General features: G+C 33.5%; 1 non-coding gene across 1 annotated transcript; it reads right to left on the bottom strand.

Moving 5' to 3' along the window:
• Nucleotides 1-15,278: 15,278 nt before the first annotated feature.
• On the bottom strand, nt 15,279-15,442 carry LOC128564169 (U1 spliceosomal RNA). Its single transcript, XR_008374037.1, has one exon. It is a non-coding gene; the product is annotated as a U1 spliceosomal RNA (small nuclear RNA).
• Nucleotides 15,443-18,195: the final 2,753 nt, after the last annotated feature.

An 18,195-nucleotide genomic window follows, 5' to 3' on the forward strand; every position in this document is an offset into this window, starting at 1 on the left:
ATGTATTTTTTAAAATGTATAGGACTTGGCTTGGCATCTGTGGCTTAAGCAGCTAAGGCGCCAGCCGCATACACCTGAGCTGGCCTGCCAAACAACAATGACAGCTGCAACCAAAAAAAAAAAAAAAAAAAATAGCTGGGCATTGTGGTGGGTGCCTGTAGTCCCAGCTAGTTGGGAGGCAGAGGCAAGAGAATTGCTTCAGCCCAGGAGTTGGAGGTTGCTATGAGTAGTGATGCCACGACACTCTACCCAGGGCCACAGCTTGAGGCTCTGTCTCAAAAAGATAAATAAATAAAATAAAATATATAGGACCATATAAGTGCATATTGTTAGACAGTCATAGCTACAAAAACATGCATTCCTCCTTATGTTTGCATAGCATGTTCTCTAAAGAACAAGAAGCAGATAAAAGGTTTGGGCCCTAATTAAGTATATTCAAAATAGAAGATTTTAATGTATGAATTAAAATAAACTTGTTGATTTAAATTGAATTATTACAAATCTATTAAATAATTTGACCAGGTACCTTACAGAAGTAGGAATGCAATACAATGTCATTTAAACATTTCTTAGAAAGGTTAGATAAGAGGAATAAGTACACACATGAAAAACAGTGTAGCTTAGATCTCTGGACAAGGCTGTGAGGGCTACACACACAGAAACCACAGGTACAGGCTGCTCTCATGGACTTGATGACAAGATGAGGAGTCCTTCATCTTGTCATCAAGATGTCCTTTCTGCATCTCTCAGAAAGTAATGCTAATGTCTTGGTTCACACTGAACCATGAAAGGATAGAATTCCTAAATGAAGACTAACGCATAGGAATAGTGCCACAGTTCAGCATGAGGGTGGCCTTGTAATAAAATGTCAAAGGCAAGGGACAAACCATTTTCTTATAGCCATTTCTGAAAAATCAAGTTTCATGATCCATATGAATTGACAGACCCTTTTGCAAAGTAGTAGAGACATTGCTTTTAAAGCATGGAGCAAATGGGAGACTCCATTGACGTCAGGAAATTTAATTTATGGGGCTTCCGCTGCTTTTTTACTAGATAGAGATGGAGGAGGGAATGTTTACTCATCCCACAATCTCAATTGCCCTCTCACAATAGATAGAAGTATTTGCATTATCGAAGAAGCATAACAAAATTAAAAAAATAAAAATAAAATCAACAAATTAGAAAAAACTGAGCATCCCATTAACACATTTCTGAATAGATTTCCTAGAAAATACAAAATAAGAGATTCTTACCTACTTGTGAAACCTTGAAATGTTTCAGTGTCCTGAGGGAGGATGCTAACAGGCACGGACGCACATTTCTCTTGCCATTGTACAATTTTCGGGGAGCTCTGAATGGTTTAGAGAAGTTGAAAAATGCAAACTTTACGCCTGATAAAAGTATGTTTAAAGTTTGTTTTAAATGTTAAGCAGTTATAAACATGATCTCAGTTAATTAGGGCACCAGTATTTATCTACATTTTCCAGATGAAACAGCAGAGGATTACACAAGTTAAGTAAACTATCCCATTTCACATAGTAAGAGTTGGAACAAATACTAAAAACACTAATTCTGTTTGATACTATATAACAATAGCATGGTGCAATGGTTTGCTACAGTTTGCATCGTGTCCCCACAAAAATATGTTAGTCTTATTCCTAAGTGCTTCAGTATGTGTGTTTATTTGGAAACAGGGTCTTTACGGGAAATAGGGTCAAGTTGAAATGAGGTCATTAGGGTGGGTTCTAGTCTATATGGCTGGTGTCTTTATGTTGCGCGAGGGCCGTTTGGGTGGTCAGTGATGCAGAGTTTAGACCTGCTTATTGAAATAGTGTGAGACAAAGGTGACTACAAGCTCTGGTGGCATGTAGCAAACTTCTTTATTTCTGACCAGCTTAAATAGCCAGTTCTGCACGTACATACTGTTAATCAATAAACACACAATCACTTCATATGTATATTGTAAGGAAAAATTAATCCTTTCCTGGAATCTGCTAATCTACTGATCCATTTGATACTCATTCTTTCTATTATATTTAAAATTAATAGTCCTGGAAAAACATGCCATTAGCCATTTTTCCTGTAAGCTGCTAAGTCACAAGACCACTATGGAGAAAAGGTTGATTGTTCTCCTGCTCCCTGGAGACCCAAATCACCTGGAGGCTGAAATCTTATCTTACAAAACCACAGCCTGGAGATTCCTGGGACTTACCAATGCCGTGCTTGCACGTCCTAGCCCCATGTCCAGCTTCTGAGCACTGACTGGGCTTTCACCTCCAAAGCACTCAGGCTTAACGGCCTACTTAGGGGTTTCAGCTTGACTGTGCAAAGTAAGAATTTGTCTCTGCTCGCTCTCAGAATGGTGGGCACAGAGGCATATAGGCCTTTCACCTATATCTTTATAGAAAGAGGAAGTCTGGACACAGGCATAGACACGCAGAAGATATATAGAAAACAAGACAATCAGATAACAAAAGTGATGCATCTGTAAGCCAAAGAATGGCAAGGACTGTAGGCAAACACCAGAAGCTAAATGAGGCAAGGAAGGATTCTCCCCAGACCATCAGAAACAACATGGTCTTGCCAACACCATGAGATGTTTAGACTTCCCATCTCTCAGAATATTATGCAATTTTTTTGTATAATATATAAATATATATTATATTAATTATATTAAATTATAATAATTGGGCCCTAATTAAGTATATTCAAAATAGAAGATTTTAATGTATGAATTAAAATAAACTTTTTGATTTAAATTGAATTATTACAAATCTGTTAAATAATTTGACCAGGTACCTTACAGAAATAGGAATGCAACACAATGTCATTGTGTATATTTTATATATAAAATATATACAGTATATTTTGTATATATACAAAAATATATAATATATATAAAATATACAAAGATTTGTATATACAAATATACAAATATACAATCTTTGTATATTTTATATATAATCTTTGTTGTTGCTGCTGTTCTAAGCCACCTACGTGACAGTACTTTGTTACAGAGACTGTAAATTTGTGCATTTACGTCTTTAACAAAAAAACTTCAGGAATTCTAATTTTTGTGACTTATTTGCAAAATGCAAGTTTAAAGTATATAGGGGGATATACAAGCTATAAAACATGAATCTTGTCTCATAATAAAGTGATTTGTCTTTGTGAATTTTAACTATTCTGTAGCAATAAATTTATACAACATATATTATGTGTGCCTATACCTTTCGGGTTTACTATTACTTGTTATATGCTATTTGTTAGTTGCAGTGGCAACTGCTGAAACATTTAATAATTAACAGAGCAAGGGCAGTATTAATATTCCTTTACTGAAAATTAATGAATGCTTCAAACATTCATGGACAAGGGCAATACTTTTAGAAACAAGAATACTAACAGACAGGGGTAAAATTATAAAAAGATTCAATTGGCAGTCCTCCCTATTTTATGGGTAAAAGTTCAATCTTTGTGCTAGCCCTGAGAGACAACAAGCTTGGTCTGCATTCCATCACATCAACATTTTTTTTTTTTTTTTTTTTTTTGTAGAGACAGAGTCTCACTTTATGGCCCTCAGTAGAGTGCCATGGCATCACACAGCTCACAGCAACCTCCAACTCCTGGGCTTAAGCGATTCTCCTGCCTCAGCCTCCCAAGTAGCTGGGACTACTGGCACCCGCCACAGCCCAGCTATTTTTTGGTTGCAGTTTGGCCGAGGCCGGGTTTGAACCCACCACCCTCGGTATATGGGGCCGGCGCCTTACCGACTGAGCCACAGGCGCCGCCCTATCACATCAACATTTTAAACAAATAAACATAAATGGGCAAAATATTAGCACTTAAAAAAATCTCTCCTGGTGATAATTATAAAGTGAGAGTCAGCCCTTCTAGATGTATCTTTAAATTATTATAATCCTTTGGAGAGGTGGAAAGGAAGAAAGAGAGCGAGACGGAGAGAGAGAGAGAAATGATTGAAGGGGAGGAAGCTAACGGAAAATTAAGCAACTGAAAAACCATCAGAAAAAAAAGATCACACAGATCTGAAATTTGTTCTGATGATTGATGCTTGCTGTTCATGAAGCCTTTCTGGTGTTCATGTTGGGGCAGTGTTTAAGGACTAGAGACCGACTTTATGTTAGTGTATTCTTGGATTCCGGTATATGTAAGGGATTTCTCTGCCTTCAAGGCAATGGCTTACCATTTTTCTCTTGCTATTGTACTTCCCTTTCTTCTTGTTGAAAGCTTTAGTCCTTATTTCCTGCTTCTGCTTCCTAACCAGGCACTTACTCTTTAATTGAACATGTTCAGAGAGTCTGTCTGAGAGGAAGCAACTCAGTAGTTAGTCATATACGCTCTTCTAATTTTGTATCTAAAAGCTTTAGGTGGTATATATTTAAAAAAATTCCTTTTAAAATCTCCATTTCATATTGCTGTGCAGAAAAAGTCTACCAAGTGCTTCATCTTGTACTAGGGAATTGCTCCTTCTTTTACTCTCTTGCCCTTATTTTCATAAGTTTTCCAAAGATTAGTGGTTTTGCATATTTTCTCTTTGCTTTAATGAAAATTTCATCTACTTTAAGTCTTTTTTAACAGCCAATTCCAAGTATAGATTAGAGGTACTTACATATGCTAATGTAATATTTTTGGTGACATTTAAGCAATCGGAATGTATTTAAATTACCTGTTTATTTATCTACATTGTCAATTTTTCAGTAAAATCACTGAAAGCGGACGAGGTCTGTATTCCACACTTGTATTTGAAACACATTGCTCAGTAGGCCCTTGGATAATCTCAAATTCATTAATTAATGGATATTAATGCTATGGAGAAGTCACCGCATCTGCAATTACCACTGGAATTCCTTTCCTAGTGTTCCATTCTCACACAGCAATATCTGTCTGTCCACATTATAAGCTATGTTCAAAGACAATCCCACGACACCTTAACTAAACTAGCTCTGTTTTTATTCTTAATAACATACTTCCTAAACCACTAATTTTTATAATTGGGAAATGAATGCTAGACTTTTTCTCTTTCCCATGCTATCACATCTCAAAGTAGATGATTCTTCTTCCAGAATTTATACCTCCTTCCCTATACTTGTAAAATATGAAGAATATTACATTATTCTTATGTTCTTATATTATTTATAATACAAATGACCTTATTTTTCACTCATGAACTCTTGTAATAGTCTGCATTCGGGTCATTTTATCATCAATCTTCACATGTGGAGATCCTTCTGTGGTATCACTGTCACTTTCAAAGTCACAGCTGCCTTATTAGCTTCAAAACTTCACACATTCTCTTCAAAAACACTTTTCAAGGCATTCTAAGTCATTGTCAGTAGGCCCAAGCACACTCTTTTGCTTGTTCTCCCAAGCACACTCCAAAAGAAAAAAGAGTTTTGCATAGTAGAAAAGGTATGCATTTTATTAAGAAAGAACTGTTTGAGCTTTCGTTATCTGACTATGTACCTTTGGAAACTTTGATAAGTGTTGTTTAATGGCCGATGGCTTGCTTTCCTTCTATAAAAATGAGATTGGGGAAAATAGAAAGATCTAGAAAGTATGACTTTAAAGGAGAGAAAATGGTCAGAGGAAGAAACACAGAATAAAGTACTATCTTCTGCAAAAAAGAAGTATTTCCAGGTTTCCTGCTGGTGATGGATTATAAGATGTACATAAAACCCTGCATGCTGACTGCTCACTCAGCGACACTTGTTATCACGATGCCTATTTCAATCTCTGACCAAGCTGAACTATCCCTTTTCTTATTATATTATAATTGAGACACTGTGGAAATAGAAACAGACTTAAATCTGTACAGATTTATACAATTATCTATAAATAAGCACAAATGTTTTCCCAGTTCTCATCGTGCCACTGTCGAGCAAAGTCCTCCAAAAATGTGTCTATATTCTTGTGCATCTATTTCCTATTTACAGCTTCCCCTTTTCCTCTTGAATATGCTGGATCTGTTCTTTGCCACCAGCACTGACCAAACTATTCTTCTCTAGATTAGTGCAAATTATCATTTCTTTTTTCTCTTTGCAGAAGATAGCCATTGTTCTGTGTTTCTTCCTACAACCACTTTCTTTCCTTTTAAGTCATTCTTTCGGTTTCTTTCATTTTCCCCAACATCACACATGTTAGAGTGCTTCAGGGTTCAATTCTTTGGACTTTTTCTTTTCTCTGTGAAACATTTATTTAGTAAGTGATTTCATCTGTTCTTTTGTGTATACACAGAATGATTTTTTGTGTGATTTCTAAATCTTTCTTCGGGAATATCATTATTCCTTTAACATGGAAGGAATTAATTCCACATTAAGCCCCTAACTCCTACAGGTCATCACATCAGTGAGAATCACCTGTCCAATGCTGTGCATCCTCCGCAGTCCGTGCTAGGACTCTCCTTCCTTCAGTCGCTTCCATATAACTTCACACCATCTTGCATTACACTTCACTGTTTTCATCCTTATTCTTGATCACCGCCCTTTTCTTTCTTTCATTTTGTTTTTATCATTGCTATCATCACTATTATAACATACATTTACCCTAAGTACATTGTAAGTTCCGTGAGAAGAGTGTTTTTTTGTCTTTTAGACCCAATACTGCATATTCTTTAATAGGCAACATAGGAGTTCCCTATCAATATTTATTGAGAACATGAATATTTGTTTTGTAGTTAATACTCTTTACTTTTAGTATCTTATATATTAATATTTATGAGCCCCCTTACATGATTGAAACTATGAATAATACACAAACAGATTGACCTCTGTTTCAAATATATAAGGCTATATCCAAAATATATTATGTATCATGTATTGATGTTAAATATTATGTGCCATGTACTGCATATCACACACATTATATTACATACTACATTTCCATGGTCCAAGGACAAAAATTACATAGAAAAAAATCAGTATAAGTATTTCAGAGGACTACCTGAAATCTTGCCTACTTGATTTCTGCAAGTTTTATGCTTGCTAGTGGTATAGTGAAAACTAAACCATCATCATGAATATACAAATACTCTTATATTACTTTTAATCTGTACATAATTATTAGAATTATTTATTTTGATTCCTAATGTTAAATTCTGATGATGTGGGCGGCGCCTGTGGCTCAGTGAGTAGGGCGCCGGCCCCATATGCCGAGGGTGGCGGGTTCAAACCCAGCCCCGGCCAAACTGCAACAAAAAATAGCCGGGCGTTGTGGCGGGCGCCTGTAGTCCCAGCTGCTTGGGAGGCTGAGGCAAGAGAATCGCGTAAGCCCAAGAGTTAGAGGTTGCTGTGAGCCGTGTGACACCACGGCACTTTACCTGAGGGCAGTACAGTGAGACTCTGTCTCTACAAAAAAAAAAAATTCTGATGATGTACTCATTCCTATAGTTTTAAATTGACATTATAAACAAATGCTGGTAATTTTCTGTTAGCTACTTTAAATATTCAAATGTACGTTTTATAATGTTCAGAATGTGAATCAATGATAAGTTTTAGTTAGCTTATTAATAAAATATTTTTAAATTCAAAATGTCATGGTATGAAGTAAGCAAGATGGTCTGAAGGACTTGAAAGCAGAATCAGGAAATGAAAAGACTAAGTTGTTCTTGAGGATTGACTAGTGTTGTTCTTCCAGCTATCAAATCCTTCGAGATCCTCATTAATCCTCAGGATAAGCTTCCCTTGTTTAACATATTTTCAACTGTTTCCAAAGCCTTAGCATAAGCTTTCTCGCCTCATTGCAAATATCTTTTAATTTCAATGGGAATGCAATATAGTTTCCAAACATTAAAAAGAACATGGGCACAGTAAGATCTCCTGGTTCTTGAAATATGTGATGAATTAGGTCCACAAAATTCTGAATTGTTGGTGCATATTCTGTCTTATCAAGGAGCTTCTAAAATTTTGATGAACATTTTCAAAATCTTCTGAGTTACTGAAAAGCCACTAAAAATTTTATACCCTCTTTCCATCACAGCAGCTTTTAACAAGGATAGAAGATGGGCCTTTTCCATCTTTCATATGAGAGCATGGAACTTTCTTTTCTACATTTTGCTGTATCTATCAGTCTGGAAGTAGGTAGTGTTTATGCAGATTGAAGGAAAATTGAGCAATTTCTTACATAACTTAATGATTATTTATAGCCAAGTAGAATGCTACAGGCGCTACATCTCTGAGTTTCCAACCTAGCAAAATTATTTGCAGTATTTTTATAAATTAACCAATCGAGTCTATATAAATGACAAGCCAAAGCTTTCTATTTATGAGAACAATTATCTCAGTATAACCACAGTAAGCATCTCTGATGCAATTTCAGGGTACTAATCAGAAGTAGAGTAATACATTGAATTAAAACTTCAAGTAAAACATTATAAAAAGTAAATAAAACCAATAGCCATTTCTGACACAAAATAAAAGAAATAGAAGCATGCTAATTTAACTTGGAATATTGCTTATTGTAAGAAATGTCATAATCTCCAGTAGGTCTCCATTATCCCTACACTAAATTTATGAATTATTTTTTTCTTTTTTTCTTATTTTTTTAATGTCCCATAGTCAAAAAACCTCCTTGACTAATCCCCCTTTACGCATTCTTTTTAGTGTTTACTGTGACTTTTTTGCATATTGAATAAAAAGTATTGATTCTAGCCAGGCCTTTTTAGAATCTAGACCTGTCATGTCTAGGAAGAGAAAACTTTGGGAAAATTTAGGCAATTTAATGTCACATATGCCATATGTCAATAGGTACCACCATTGCACTATGGCAATTATCTTCATTGTGGTAAGAAAGGATCCATTGGTATTAGATAATTACATATAAATTGGTGAATACACAGCACATAAGCCTTTCTCTCTTGCCTTGCATTACAAATGAAAAATTAATTTTCTATTGAAGAAAATTTCTTGCAGGTATTGAATGTAGTTGTTAACTGTTACAGTCACATTGTTACTAAATAGATAGTTCCTTGCAATTATTCTAAGTTTCTGATAAATCCAACTATTCCATCATTAAACAAAAACTAAAAGAAAATAAACGACACAAAAGCTCACATCAGATTTACGTCTCATGTCTGTTACTTACAAGTCTGGCTTATTTCCTAAATCTTCCAAAATTTATTGCTGGTTTAACTTATATCATGGAAATTTAGTACTACTTTATAAAGTAATTGAACAATTCCATATAAAGTCTTAGAAAAATCACAAAGGGTCATCATACCTGGAACTCAAACTTCTAAATATAGAGAAAAAATAGGCAGTTATTACAAATAACTTAGTCTTTTATGTTAGTGAATACATCCAGTTTACAAATTATTGCTCATTGCACTGAAAGATAACATTCTTAACACCTTCATTACATTTTCTTATAATTCCTAATAAAAATATTTGTATCTGTATGTCTCAACCATGAAATACAACTCTATCTGGTGTTAAATAAGCAATAAACTATTTTTAAAGGCCTTTACGTGGAAAGAACTATTTACACACTATTCTTTTCACATTAAAAATATTTTTATTTTTGCATGTATACATATAAATGTACTTATTTTTTTTTAAGTACTTAAAATTTGAAAGTTTCTGAAACCTTCCCACAAATCAAAAAATAAGAAAATTGCTAAGTGCTAACAGGACTATGTATCTGTTTATTCTTTCTCAAGCATCTCTTTCCCTTATTCTGTTAATAGAACAGAGGTTGGCTCTTGGCTGCAGGCTGTGTGCAACTGTTCACAGCACAATAATCTGTCCCAGGCAGGTTCAGTCGAAGTCCAGACGTGCGATTTGATACATTGGAAGAGGGAGTCCAAATAGACTTAAGGTTACCTGTACACATCTTACTCATTTAGTCTTTGAGAGAATAAAATTAAGCCGAAGAAAGCAGTGATAAAAGATAATGGTGGACACTTGTAATTCTTAGTCACCTAACATTTAAAATGGCCCTGTGAGGAAATCCACTGTGGAAGAAAAATGAAGTAGGTGTTTTATTTCCATTATTCACAAGAGGCAAGAAAATAAAATATGAACTACACACGTCCAAATGAATGATCTCTTTGGCAAGCTTAGTACTGAAAAATGAGGTAATATTAGAGGAATAAATGTTATTTAGAATAGTGAATTCAATGTCAAGACACACAGCATTGAATATTCTGTTTTTTTGTTTTTTTTTTTCAGCTACCCTAACTATATCTTTTTTGGTCAGGGACTACCCAGTTCATTGAAGATAATTTAAATCTCTGGTCTCATATTTTCAATATCGATAAGAAATTCTCAAGCACAAGTGTCCCAAGACATTTCTAAAGGTTCTCATCCCTGGTGAGAAATGGTGGCCTTGATCTTGGCCATGTTTGGGGCTAACAAGATTTCTTGTTACTTGCTTAATTGTTGAGTTTGGTTCTCCGTAATTCTTGCAAATTTTGTAAGCTGCCTAATATTCCCTCCAGTCCTTTATTTTCTGCTGGAATTTGCAATAGTTGGTTTCTGATGTTGGTAATTGAGAACCTTAAATAATGCAGATGTAAGTTCCCAATGGCATTATTTGAATCCCAATGATAGCAGTCATGTTTTTTCTTTTATACCTACATTACGTAAATCAATAGATTTCCTTTTTGGCCTTAAAGTCATTTGAGTTCGGTTTCTGCCATGTCACAAAATGAGAAATTCCTGATTAAAAATTTGTATGCGAAATAAGTCAGTTTTGACCCAAAGGGGAAATAAATATAAATTTGAAATATTCATCTCTGTCAAGAGCTTTACCTGCGCCATTTCTTTTTTTTTCTTTTTTTTTTTTTTTTTGTAGAGACAGAGTCTCACTTTATGGCCCTCGGTAGAGTGCTGTGGCCTCACACAGCTCACAACCACCTCCAACTCCTGGGCTTAAGGGATTCTCTTGCCTCAGCCTCCCGAGCAGCTGGGACCTGTGCCATTTCTATCATCTAATAACACACTTGCATTTTAGAAGTTTATACTCAGTGTCTGCTCTCCTAAGAATTGTTTTCTGCATAGACACATGTGTCTCTCTTCAAGTTTCATGGAGGTCTCTGTCAAATGCCACTCTGATGTTTATTTTTCTCACATTTACCCTTTACACGCTATTGATTTATCTGTTTACACGCTTTTCAGATTCCTTAAAGTAGAATGTCAGATCCATGAAGGAAATAATTTCCCTTAAAGTTCTTTCCCCAAGACCTAGAACGTAATTCCCCAAGTACATAATGGATACAAATAAATGTTAATATCTGATTAAATAAATGAGATATACACATATTTGTTGTTCAATTTGTACACATATGCAATTGTCATTTTGGAGGAATTTTTATAACTGAGATATAAATCATGTAGATAATAATTTACTTCAGTTGAAAGCGTAATAATACCATTCATCTTAGATGGATCTCTCTCTCTCTCTCACTCTCTCTCATTTATGCAATTAAATTATACCGAAAATGTATTCTCTCTATTCCATTCCTTTCTCTCCCCCCTACATAAATACCAATTAGTGCGACTTTATTTATGTATTACTTCCAGTAAAATATGCATTATTATTTTTGTATACACAGATTATTTTAATTTTTACTAATCATATATTTTATACTTTTCTCTATTACATTTATTATATTGTGATTTTTAGATTTAATTACATTGTTTCATTGACATTTATTGTATTGCTTTCAGCTATTGAAAAGTATTCCATATTATGAATCCAATGTATCTTTTTATTGATTATTCTGTTAATGGAATGATAGTATACTTCTAATTAACTGCTACCATTAGCTATGTTTTGATGAATATTTAGATACACATGTTCTATTAACCTTAGCACAATCATAGTGGTCTTGCTTTACTATACATAAGATGCATATTACAGTTTAATATATGTGTATAAATTATTTTTATAGTGAACGTGCTATTTGATGTTTGTCTTCCAAAAGGTATGCTATTGTTCAATATATGCAAAATTATAGTGCTTGCTTCATGTTATGACTTTAAAAATTTCAGAACACACAAAAAAATTGCAAAAAAATAAAGCAGCTATTCTTTGAAATCTAAAATATTCAAGTAAATTAAAAATTTAACCTTATTTCATTTTTGAAAAATAAAAATACACTCTATTTCTGCTTGTCAGACAAAGATAAATAATATTTTAACTTGAACAAGAAATCATGATATAACATTTAATTGTGAATAATAAATTATTTCCATTTGAAATTTTAGCTTTGCCCAATTATAGTTATGTGAATATATTCACAAGGAGAAGTTAATTGACGTTTCCATCAAATGCAATATAAGGAAAAAAATGACATCTTCAAAGTTATTGACTCTGGAATTATTTTAATTTCTAATCTTCTCTGAGGCAAGTTTGACCATTTCTTTGAAAGAAGTGGAACTGTACATATATTAAATATAATCATCTATCTTATTAAAATTAAAAATTCAGTAATAGAAGAGTAAATTTTGGAGGGATGTCTCTTAAAAACAAAATTTGAAAATTGTATAACTCTGAAGGAAACTCTAACTCTAAAGGAATCTAGTGATTGTTTATTTAAAGATAATTGTATATGTTTGTGACTTTCATGTGGACAAAACAAATAAATTTAATATATTGAAGTCTATTATTGCCATTTCTGTGGTAATTGTGACTACTTTTGCACATCTGTTCATATACAACCACTATTCCTCTTTATAGAACAGGAAAAGAAGGTGTATTTGTGTGGGTATGGATGTACACATGCAAAAATTATATACCAAGGGATAGCTTATGAGTCTGATAGAAATATGGAACATATTATTTCAGTCAATACACCTTTAAAATATTTCAGGGACATAACTCGAATGTGAAGAAAATTAGTACATCATGGGAGAAAAGAAACATAATGTTTTACTTCATGAACCTAGCTACTAAAAAATGTATCATGCTTTTAAATTTTAATTTGAAGAGAAGCTTCGTGTGTGGTGATAAGAGTGCTTAATAAAGAAATCATAAGCTTTAATTCAAATTATATTACCACAAACATTAGGGTGATAAATTGACTGAATACCTATATTCTGTGTTACTCATCCTTGTAACTTCAGTATGTGGGTAGTTGGTACTCACTATTTCACAGATAAATAAATGTATAAAATAATTAAATAATCCAGGCACTTCTACCCCCTAATTATATGACACAGAACAAGATAATCTCTATGAAATGTCTTCATTTGTAAGATGAATATCTAAGAGGATGTGGAAGCACTATGTAAGCGTGGCAGTAATTCAGTAAGTTTTACCACAATAATCAATAATCATTACTCTAACTGAGCCTTTAATATGTCTCAGAAACTGGTCCCTGGTTTCAAAGGACTTCCAAAGCAATAAATAAAGCTGAACTTTTTTTTTTTTTTTTTTTGGCCAGGGCTAGGTTTGAACCCACCACCTCTGACATATGGGGCCAGTGCCCTACCCCTTTGAGCCACAGGCACCACCCATAAAGCTAAACTTTTATAAGACTAGTTCAGAGAAAAGAGGTAAGGGGGACTATACAGAAGAGCTTAATTACCTGAACATGGTCTACCCATGTAATGTTCCTCCAAGTGAGTCACTTCTGAGAATGAAGAAATATCTTTATTTATATTTTGCTGGGATAATAGACTAAGTCACAACCAGTCCCCGTAAATCCAAGTACAATGTCCTCAATACTCCAGGTTGAAGTATGTTTGATTACAGTCATCCATGTGTTAGATGTGAATAAAACAAATATACAACATAACTTTCATAAAAGAAAAATTTGATTTCATATTTCCTCAAAAAATTTATGCAACTCAGATCGTCTTTAAGTAAAGATTGACATAATTGATGTCAACCGTAAATGTAGACTGGATCAAATAAACAGTGAATATAATGAATTGAGATGTAAATTACATAACTCAAAAGTATCGACATTGTCATATGTATCCCAAGTTTAAATTAATGGGGTCAGTACATTTTATACAAAGTAATTTCCAAGGTATTTTCGAATTAAAATGACTCTTGCTAGTTCAATTAGATTCAGAGCTAAATATTTTAACTAGTGTGCTTTTGCTAGATATGGATATCATTTAGTATACCATTATAATGTATTGTAATTTTTTTAATAATTTCTATATGTATATAATTATGATTTGATTATAATTCAGCAAGCAAATGTGACATGTAATTTGCTAAGATGGTCTAATTAAAAGCAGAGTTTATGGGTACCTTTTATTATGCAAAAATAACCAATACATCTTTGTCTGAAAGTATTTTCTCCATTATTTTATTCTTCATAGAGAAACTGATTGCAAGTTTTTTAAAAATAATGATAATCTTCAATATATATAGTATTTCTGGACTCACTCTTTTGCAGTTTCCAATCATCTTTTACAATTTGTTCCTGCTTATTTTTATAGATCTCTCAGTTTTCTCTCTTACCAAATATAACTAAGTAATTACAAAGTAAAGTATAGCTCTATAACAAGATAATTTAGCAAAATTAGAAACACTGGAAAGTTAAACACTGAACAGTTAAAGAAAATTACTACATTAGCATGAATATAACAGTTTTCTGTAATGACAAATCAATCAGTAAGAAAAATAATCAACTGGCAAAAATGAACCTCTGGGAATAAAAAACTTTCAAATATTTATTTTGAAAGAAACCATAATCTTTATGGACATTTTATGTACTGCTTATTACAATTTTAATTAGACAGTATGTGCACAGCCACATTCCTGAAGAATAAAATTTGTCACGAAGTATTGAATCCTCCAAGAGAAAAAAGACAGTCTCAGTAGAGAAGTATGAATCCTATGTATTCAATTTTGATATGAAGACAATTAATGACAATTAATGACACGGTGAGGGATGGGGGAAGGGGAGAGCAGAGAGAGAAGGAAGGAAGGGGTGAGGGAAAGGAAAAGAAGAAAAATAAAAAAAAACAAACAAACATTTTTCAGCGTGACAGACTTCTGCTTTGCAGGTGTGCGGTGTTATTAACTCCTTCAATTCTCCTGTTACCAACTGAAATGATTAACACTCACAGAAAATATAGATGTTATCTAATCATGGTTTAAAAATGTTGCAAAATTGAGCAATCAAAGGTAAAATGAAAGTAGTTTTCATAGAAAGGAGTACCACTACTACACGCCTTGGTATTTCCATCATCTAAGACTACAACTGGTGCAGTAAAGGGATTTCCTTTAAAAAGTCCTAATTCCCATGTAAGTGAGCCTGAAATGGTTTTGTTGGATTTTCTTTCTTTTCTTTTTTTTCCCCCCAGGGGAAAGCGCGAATGCAGTCCACCACCATCACAAATTATGCAGTCGAGTTTCCCACCTTTGGGGAAATAGCGGGGGTCAGCACATCCAGAGTGCAATGGTTAAGCGTCACCCTGGGAAAACCACCTTCCCCATCGTGGTATCTCCCCTGCCAGGTAAGTATTTGTTGGATATTCTTTAATCATACATTATTATTATTTTTAAAATTAGTTAAGTATGGCAAGTTTCTTAAAACAACTAGTCATTTGTCAGTTTTCTAGGAAAACTGGTTTTACATGCAAGTGTTTAAATGAAACGTGTAGGGTGCCAGCCCCATATACCGGGGTGGGGGGGTTCACACCCAGCCCCCGCCAAAAACTGCAAAAAAAGAAAAAAAAAAAACTGGAACTATAGCTTGATTGTGACTATGATAAGCCACTATTCTGTGTTGGGATCCTCTCAAGAAGTTTTCTATCTTTCTCTTTGTATTCTTGTGTTCATAATGTGTCTGTTTTTCTGGCCTATTTTAAGATGTTCTCCTTATATCTAGTTTTCAAATATGTCTTATCTTGTACCTGTCTGTGGTCTGTGGTTTCATTTGTACTTATTCTGACCTTAAAAACTTGTTTTCTTGGGTGGCACCTGTGGTTCAAAGGAGTAGAGCGCCAGCCCTATGCCAGAGGTGGCGGGTTCAAACCCAGCCCTAGCCAAAAAAAACACCCCCAAACAAACAAACAAACAAACAAACAAAAAACAACTTGTTTTCTTTAATGTTTGCAGATAAGATTTTATATTTTGTTCTTTTTTTTTTTTTTTTAAATAAAATGGTCTTTTGATCTCTCTGTTTCCCCTTTTGGGTCTTCAATGACGCATATGTCAGACTGTCCTATATTTTCCCACATCAATAAGGCTCTATTTTTTTTTTTTTTTTCAGGTTTTCTTTTTCTCTCTCTCTCCATTAGCTTATATCGTTTCTAGTGCTAATGCTTTAGACCCATTGATGTTTGGACTGGTTTTAATTTCATTCTACACAATTTTCATTTCAGTGATTGCAGTTCGTATCCTCAGTAGATGGATGAGGTCCACTTTCATAATTTTCATTTTACTCTTCTCCATTTTTATTCTCATTATATTCGTGATTTACCCTAAATCTTTGAGCATATAATGTTTAAATGAACTGTTGTAAAATCTTTGTCTGGTTCTTTCATCAACTCTATCATTTCTCTTCATCGTCCATCATTACACTCCTTGCTGTTTATCTTATAAATTCTACTACTTGATTATTTTTCTCCTAGAATAATTGTTCATGTTCCTTAACATTATCTTTATTTTTCATTATCTTGATCATTTCTGGGTCTGTCTGTATTAACTGAATTTCTCCTTATTTTGGTTGACAATTTCCTGCATTTTTGCATGATTGTGAAGTTTGATTGGATGTTCGCTATTGTAACTGTTATGTATTTTTAAAATTCTGATTTTTTTTCTTCCTTTAAACAGTGGTTTTCTATGTTTCAATTGGTGGTTAACTTATTTGTGAATTGACTGAATATTTTTAAGTTTTCTTTATGAGTTGTAGTTCCTGCTAACTTGGACTAATTGAGCCTTACCAGTGAAATGTTGCAATCCTGGATTTCCACTGAATGACCGGAGTGCTTTACATAATCTACATTTCTAAATTCTAATATGAACATTTTTTATCCCTTGGTGAGTTAATACACTGTAGGGCTTATCTTGTCTTATTCCGTAACTTAGAAATTCTAAGTTATTTTTAGTTACCTACAGCAATAAAGTGAATCCAGTGCAAATTACTACAATACAATCAGAATCAGAATTCTGCCACTTTAAAAAATATTTTACACTCTTATGATTTTGAATTTTCTGGAGAAGTCAAAATTAATAGCTTGGTATGTATCATTTCATATATTTATGTTTGGATAAGATAATTTTAATCTTGAGATCATAGTATAGATATTTATCTCCAAAAAGTATTCTTATTCTTAATCATTATAGAAATTGAAAACAGTTCTTCATTTCAGTAGACATAAATATAAATGCCTTGTCACTTTACTTCCTTTTTCATTGTATCTAGGACATTTTCAAAATTTCTGTCCTCCATGGATTTTGGAAATTTTCCCAGGATATGTTGTTAGTTATTTTTCAGTAACACTTCTTAGGATTTGTGTGAGCCTTTTCAACTGAAAAACACTTTTTTGGGGTAGTAAATTTTCTTTATTTGTTCCTGTCCTTGTTATTTTTCCTACAACCGTTTATAGTTGCTTATGTTGTAACTTCTATTTTTTAACCATTAACTCTCTCCTGGAACTCTTTCTCCTATCTGTTTTCCAGATCATTCTAATTTTGTTCTGTGCTGTGTGCTATTTTGTCTACATTTTGCATTCCAAAATATAATGTTAATTTCCAACTCTTTCTGAAAAAGATGACTTTAAATCCACATTTGTTTTATAATTTCCAAATATGTTTCTGTATTTTAACATTTTTCTCTGAAATCATTTTTTTGTATTTATTTTTCTCCTTTGCTTTCCTTGGACTCTCCTTTCTAGCAATCTACTCTTGAATTCACATTGATCTCCTCCATTTTCTTACTGTGTAAATACATAATGCTCCAATCATTGGGAATTGTATCTCTCAAATCTGTTTTGATTTTTCAGTTTAAATAGACACAAAGATAACATCTGATTTTTTTCTTTAAATAGCCTGGAATTTGATGAGGTGGACAAATAGTATTCTTTTTTGGGGGGGGGAATGGAAGAATGAATTGCTATGCTGGAAAAACTGCTCGTTTTTCAAGTATTAAATGTAAAAGAATACCTTCAAATGAAAATATATTGTCCTTTAATGCCCATACTAGTTGGGCATCTTAACTGCTTAAGCATCTTAAGCAGCTAGGAACCCACCAATATTAGCCATTTTGATTTG

Source organism: Nycticebus coucang, chromosome 13 (genome assembly GCF_027406575.1).
Source record: "Nycticebus coucang isolate mNycCou1 chromosome 13, mNycCou1.pri, whole genome shotgun sequence".
Taxonomy (NCBI): domain Eukaryota; kingdom Metazoa; phylum Chordata; class Mammalia; order Primates; family Lorisidae; genus Nycticebus; species Nycticebus coucang.